Raw genomic sequence first — 7,577 nt, forward strand, 5'->3', positions numbered from 1 at the left:
TTTCTGTATGCTGTGATTACCATTGGTTAATAAAGGAACTACTTTGGGCCTATGGCAGAACTATAGGGAAACAGAGCTAGGCAGGGAAAGCTAAATTGAATGCTGGGAAAAAGAAGGGCAGAGTCAGAGAGAAGCCATGTAGCCCCTGTGGAAGACAGACACTAGGAACTTTACCCGGTAAGCCACAGCTATGTGATAATACACAGATTAATGGAGAAGGGTTAAATTAATATGTAAGAGTTAACCAATAAGAAGCTAGGGCTAATGGACCAAGCAGTGTTTTAATTAATACAGTTTCTGTGTGATTATTTCAGGCCTAAGCAGCCAGTAACAAACTAGCGGCCTCCCTCCTACAGTTAACTTTAACTCTAAGAGATGTGATGCTCTCTTCTGGCCTCCAGAGGCATTCCCATTCATATGCATGCATGTGTATATGCCCACACAGGTATACACACACACACACACACACACACACACACACACACACACACACCTTAATAAAAATAAATCTTAAAATAGAACCACAGCAGTGTAAAGAGCTAGCCACTGAATTATCATACAAGTTCTGTTACTCACTTGCCATATTATTTATTGGGAAGCAGTCATCTTTGTTTTCTGTAAGATGGGAACAACACTGTGTACTCTCTGTCTCAAGAAAACACAAAGACCAGACAGAATATCTGGCAACATCCTCTGGTGCCGTATGCATTCCTGCAAATACGACAAGATTTTCTTGCTTTCTGTTGCTTCCTTCTGAGGGGGATATTTTTTCCCCAGGGCATCAAAATATAATTTAACATCTGCCAATGTCCTCAAATATAACCAATTCTGTGAAATTCTACCAATGGTAGAATAACAAATGAGCTCAATATACTTTTCTGTGAGAACAAAGAGATATAATTAGAGGACACTCTGGCTTCCTGAGGTGTTGTGAGGGAAAGTGGAATGGGAGTGTCTGTGGGCCTGTCCTCATGGGCACTCTTGCAGATCTCATTTGGGAAGCGTTCAGGCAGAAGGTCTCCAGATAGCCAAGTGTTTCCTCTGCAAATTACTGTTTTACCATAGCTTTTCTGCTTGGCCCCATTCCCTGTTTCTGAAGTTGCATGACTTAGGTCCATAAGGAAACATGTTATGCATCTCCTTACCTTCACTCCCTTGTCACATGAGTAAAAATTCACTTGTTTACTTTTCAAATAGACACACAGGCAGGATGCTGGGGGAATTATCCAGATCATGATAGCAAATGATCAGATTATTTCCCAGAGCCCATGCTCCTTTTGGAAACAGCCATATAACTAAAGGTATTTTGACTCAGAGAGGGGAAAAAAAGGTATTTTGACTGAGAAAATTGCCTTAGTCTGTGTGCTAGTTTACATTGATTGACAACTTGACAGGATCTAGAATCACCTTGGAGATAACTCTCTGGGTGGGTCTGTGAGGAACTGTCTTGATTAGAATAATTGATATGCAAAGATTCAGCCTAAGTGTGAAGAACACCACTTTACCAGCTGGGGCAGGTGGTGGTGCACAGAAAACGGAAAGCAAGCTGAGCACAGATCTCTGCCTCCAAGCTGCAGATGTGTTGTGACCAACTGCCTCATGCTCCCGCTGCCATGCCTTCCCCTCCAGAATGAGCTATAGCCTTCAAGTGAGAACCCAAACAAGCCTTTCCTTAAGTGGCCTTGGTCAGACATTTTGCTACGGTAATAGGAGAGGTAACAAATACAGCTCGCCATTCATGTTTCTTAGTAACTTGTGATCGGAGGCTGTTAATGGACCATCCTACCAAATGGACCAATTTGGCAAAAGCTTTGCTTTGTTAAGCATCCCCCTATTTCTTACTCTCTGTTTTCTCTTATCTTGCCTCCACCTCTCTTTTAAAGCTAAACATTTATTTGCTTTAATCCAGATGATCAAGAAAATTAGAAACACTGTTCCAAGTTGTGTTTTCTGACATTTCCCCCCCCCAAAAAAAAACCAGAGGAAGAACAGTGTGGAGGCATTTCTAGGGCACCTGTCACCAGAGCATCTCTCACAGCCAGGTACAAGCGCTGTTCTTCCTTGAGAACTTCAACTCTAAGGTGAGTCGACAAGGGTTCTACAGAGTCTTATAATTATGGTGCCTCTCTCTTTTTGTGGTCATGGGTTTTTCTCTCCACCTGAGTGTGGCCTCAGCTTCCTAAATGACAGCCATGCCAGCTCTCAAAATGGACCATGCCAAGTAGATGATGCTTTGCCCAGGAAGAAGGAGGAGAAGAGAACATTGGTTTTTCTGCAAGCATAGACAGTCTGACAGCCAATTTGGAGGCTGGGTGACATTTCAAATTGGTAATGCTCCTAATTACTCAAGCCCTAGGAAACCATATGGAATGCAGCCACCACTCTAGAATTAATACAAGTGAGCACAGTGAACCCATTACTGACAGCATGTTCTACTGAAGTAATGGCATCATGTCTGTGTCAGCTCAGTGTGATATTACAGTTAGAGCACACACACACACACACACACATGCCCACGTCAAGTTAAATGTCTGATTCAAAGCTAATACCCAAAAATCAAAGTCACTAAAGAAACAGAAGTTTAAGTAATTTGAAATTTCAGTGAACAAACCATGAGGTTTCAGCTTCAGTCGTGCTGGGGAGAGGGAACTCAGCCTCCACAGTACATCCTTTTCCTTTTAATGCACAGGCCCAAGTGTAGTACCTTGGCCCAGAGACTGGTGCTTTTTTTTTATATGAACTCTGGGTCTAAATGCAGAGAATAGAGAAAAGTTTCTAGCCACTCTCTATCCTAGGGCTAGCCCTCCTTTCATAGGAGCTTACCCAACCTTGTAGGGTGAGCTTGGTACAGAGACGCATGTCCCACTTTGGGATTCTGTAAAATTTTCCCACTATGCATTGCTCAACATCTCCAATTCCACACAGTGTTGGAGAGGATTTGCATTTTGCTCATGCTGATGATCTGGGAAGACAAACTCTGCCTCTTCTTGGTCCTAAACATCCCTGAAAGCAGCCTTTCAGGGATCATAATAAAATCATAATAAAATCAGGGATCGACATAATTGTAGAAACAGTTTGAGGAGCACACGTGAAATACCAGCCATTGTTTTCTATGTTGGTTTTACACTATCTAGTCCCCACAATCAACCTAGAGTGTGACTGTTAGTGACCTCATTTAGTTTTAATTAAATTAAAAATAAATCTAAGAGATTCCTAACTCCACCAAACTAGAACCATAACCAAGAATCAGTACCAGTCAGTACTTTAACTAAGTCTGACTTCTGTGCTTAAAGTTGGCCTTGGGCCAAGAGCCAAGCACCTGTTTGTATGTTCACCACTTGTATGTTTTTATTTTTCCTTTTCTAGGTTGTTCTAGATGTTGGCTGTGGATTTGGAATACTGTTTTTGTTTTGTTTTGTTTTGTTCTTTGTTTTTGTTTTGTTTGTTTTTTCTATGGATGCTGGAGTGAGGAAGGTTGATGCAGTGAAATCAGATCAAGTAGCACAGGATGCTTAGGTAAGTGCTTGTACTTAAAGGCGGACCTTTATTTGGTCTTTGAATGCTTCAGGGTATCAAATGATGTGACCTTCTGGTAGGTTGTTTAGAATAGCATTTTTATTTTTAGGTTATTTTAGGTTATGCCTTTTCTCCGCCCCACACACACACATTGGAATGTTGCTGCGCTAGAGCCCAACTTCCTTGTAGTAATTCATAGAAAACAATTTTTCTTTATATTTTAAATTTTAATTTAATTTAAAATTTAGTTTAAGAATTAAAACACAGCATGCTTTCTCCCTTCCCATCTGCCTTGTGGCAGGTAGTGTGGGGCAGTGGGTGAGGATGTGTTTATCTTTGATGCCCAGGCGAAGAATCAGGTCTCACTGAATCTAGATTCCTTTCCTCTCTTCCAACCTTGTGCTTATGTCATACTAAAGGCTGTAATTGGCATTTTTGCTTACTGATAACTATGCTTCTTGGCTTTTGTGCTCTATCTTCTGCAAGGTACTTGTTCATAGATTTGGACAATTTTCCATGTGAATCAATTCTAATTCATTCGTAGCAACAAGGTTCGTGGCCTCTGTGTTAACCTACATGAGCTGTATAATCTCTTCGGCAAATGTCTTCTCCCGGTTGGCACGTGACCGTCACTTCTTCCTGACGGTCTTGTCTTTGAAAACATGAGAGATGAAGCTTGCAGAAAGAGAGACTCATGCATGAAAACCGCTCTTCTTGAACGTTAAGATGTGTCCCCGAGAATGAGGCCTTAAGGTCTCAGGTGTAGCCATCTTTGTTCCGTTGTGTCCTTCAACATTGTTACTGGGTAGTGTAGGAGAAATAATAAAGATTAATATGTATTCTTAAGTTAAAATTTCAATCCTAATAAGGAATTAAGCCTAAGCATTTACTATTAGCAATAACCCCCTCCCCAGAGCACAGTGTAAAAAATTTAGACATATTCTGTTTTTCATAGAGCTCGCTTTGTGAAAAGTATCGTGAGGACAGTATAGCTGTCTTTAAAAGCTTAACCTTAAAAATCGAGGATCCTCTTTTGTACCAATTTAAGAGAAAAAGAAAACAGTTAACTGAAGCTATTCTTGCGTTCCCCATTCCTAACATGGTCTCCAGCTCCAGCACAGATTCCCAGTAATTTTCAGGGACCACTCTAGAACCCTCAGTTTGATTGACAGCTGCAAAGAAATCCTCATTTCACTTAAGAACCTTAGCAGGTTGGTTGCCCTCTCAGGTGAACCAGCATGTGGCTGTGTTCTCACTCCGTGTGGCTGCCACACCAATGGTGAGAGCCTTAGGCAAGAAGCTAATACAGACAGGAAGAAAAGGATAAAACAAAGTTTTAAAACATTTTGTTTAGAAATAATTTCAACCTCCACTTCATCTTCAAAACCAAAAGAGTTTAAAGACTGTTCCAATAACTTTAGTTGGTTCATCTATTTATGCTTACCCCATTGACGCCTTTGTTCTCTCTTACCATAACTGCATACACATGAACATTTGTATAAACTCATTTATGTATGTGACTATATTCATGCATATACATGTGTGTTTATATGCAAAGAGACACACACATTTAAAGACATATAGACCTGTTTTCGGTGGGTCAGTTATATACATCATAGCCTTTGTCTAAACAGAGCAGTGTGATTTTTCCTAAAACCGAAGCTCTTCTTTTGCATAAACTAAAGAAGAACTAAATTTAAAAGCAAAAAGGAAGCTGTAATGTGATAATATATGGAGCCATCCAATGCTAAAGTTTATTCATGGAGTTAGTGGAGACCCCAGCATGAATGGAGAGGCTGTAGCCCTGGTTGTTGAGGTGAGAAGGAACTGCTTAATTGCCTCTTCCTTGAATAACATTTCCAGGGATACTTGATTTTCTTATAGCACTGAAACTAATATTCAGGGGAAGCTTGCAGGGGGAGGTCTAGATGTGCAGCCAGAAAGAGAACATCAGGGTACCTAGGGTTGATGAAAATGCATGACATCTTTCAAAATAGGTAGCAGAAAAGACATTGAGTGTTCCTGACATAAAAAAAAAGACACACATGGCATGATAGATGAACTAATTGCCCAGGTCTGATCACTGCACAGGATCCACCTGCATTCAAAGAGCCACTATCCCCCGTCCATGTGCATGACTGTGTGTCAATTTAGAAATGCAGTTAAAAATTAACATGCTTATCAAAGAAAATAAGACCCCAAGTCATACTCTGTCAAATTCCAAAGCAACATGGCTTGCAGAGGACTATGGTGTTGATACACACACACACACACACACACACACACACACACACACACATACACACACACACTTTTTTTTCCTGTGTACTGTCAGAGTGAACTGGAAACTGGGAGTCCTTGAAACCCTTGCTACTCAGTCTGCTCGGTTCCAGGCTTTCCCTGCATGTGGTCTAAATGCAGGCTGGTTAAAAGTGCACTCTGGTCTATTGAACACCTAGAATTTTCTCCAAGGATGGGTTTTAAAGACACAGTCTTCCTGCTGTGTGGGTCAGGGCCGTTCCCTGTGGGCTGGGTCCCTTTGCCCTAGGAGGGTGAGCAGCCCCAGTTCACGGTTTCCGCTGCTTCTTCCAACTCTTGTCTGCATGGTTTGTGGGTGGCAAAATGTGATTGTGAACAGCACAAAAAAAAATGATTCTGCCCCTAAGAATAGGCTGCTCTGGGAGCCCGGCACACAGCGCGTGGCGCTCCTTTTGGCCTTTTCATTATTTGGTAATTGAACCGGCAGACATTTAATTCTTTCCTCAGGAGTCTTCATTAAATTGCTCAGAAAAGATAAAATCGCAACAAGAAAGAAAAACGTACAAATTTAACGACCATTGCTCATGCCTGGATTCTTCCTCACATGCCAGGCTTCTGGGCTTTAAGTAAACAGAATATTTTCAAATTGCATCGTGTTCCATATCAGCTGCAATTACTGGCTCAGCCTGATTCTGGAAGGGTTGGTCCTCAGTAGGCAGTGATAGGGATGACTGCTGACTGGAGGGCACATGTGTTGAAGGGAGTCAGTCTGGGAGGTGTTCACAAACTGAGGTGCACCTGTACATTCTCACTCTGGATCCCATGTGACATTTCTGGGTCAGAAAGAGGCCATCCCAGTCAAGGGACAAGACAGAACTAAAGGCTTCCACAGGACTGAAAACTACAAACTTACCCAGCTCATGCTGGCAAATAGCTCTTGTTATTTTCTTTATCTTACCCATCTTCCCCCTTCTCCTTCTTTTTCTTTAGTGTGAAACATGAACCTAAACCTTCCAGAGCATATGGGCAAATGGAAAAGAATGATTCAAATTTATACACATATACAGTCGATGAAGGGGGGGCTATTGTTTCATTTACGTTTGAAGTCAGATACACGTCTTACCTTGTCTGAAGAACAACTCCTTGAGGATGTAGCAGGATGATGACCGTGGAAATGAACACTCCTGACAACACTAAGCATTGTTACCCACTTGTAGTAAAGTTCTCTGTCACTCACACAACATTCATGATCATTATTGGTCCCATTAATAACTGGGCTAGAAGTGCAACGTTCCTCTGGATGCCTCATTTGGACAATTGTAAAGAAATAAGACCTGAGCTGGGTTCTCTGGATATACATTATGGTTGTGCAGCTTGGTGTTCTTGTGGGACTCTCAACAATGAGAGTGAGGGTGTCACTGACTGTTTTGCCTATTCTTAGGGCCTTTTTTCTCCTATTGGGTTACCTCATCCAGCTTTAATGTATATTGTATCTTATTGTATATTGCTATGCTAAGTTTGGTGGATATCCCTGGGAGGCCTGATTTTTTTTCTGAAGGAAAATAGAGAAGTAATGGACCTAGAGGAGAGGAGGGAAGAGGAAGGAAGGAAGGAAGGAAGGAAGGAAGGAAGGAAGGAAGGAGAGAGAGAAAAAAAAGAAAGGAAGTAAGGAAGGAAGGAAGAAAGAAGAAAGAAAGAAAGAAAGAAAGAAAGAAAGAAAGAAAGAAAGAAAAGAAGAAACATCAGACCGAGTATTCCTGGAACATTGAGCGGTGGTAGTAAAAGCAGGTAGATTCAGAAAC

General features: G+C 41.4%; 1 long non-coding RNA gene across 1 annotated transcript; it reads left to right on the top strand.

Annotated features, from left to right (window-relative positions):
- Nucleotides 1-811: 811 nt before the first annotated feature.
- On the top strand, nucleotides 812-7,132 carry LOC125403433 (uncharacterized). The gene is made up of 3 exons (XR_015003262.2): nucleotides 812-2,081; nucleotides 3,367-3,516; nucleotides 6,766-7,132. It is a non-coding gene; the product is annotated as an uncharacterized LOC125403433 (long non-coding RNA).
- Nucleotides 7,133-7,577: the final 445 nt, after the last annotated feature.

Source organism: Myodes glareolus, chromosome 7, assembly GCF_982192425.1.
Source record: "Myodes glareolus chromosome 7, mMyoGla1.1, whole genome shotgun sequence".
Classification (NCBI taxonomy): Eukaryota; Metazoa; Chordata; class Mammalia; order Rodentia; family Cricetidae; genus Myodes; species Myodes glareolus.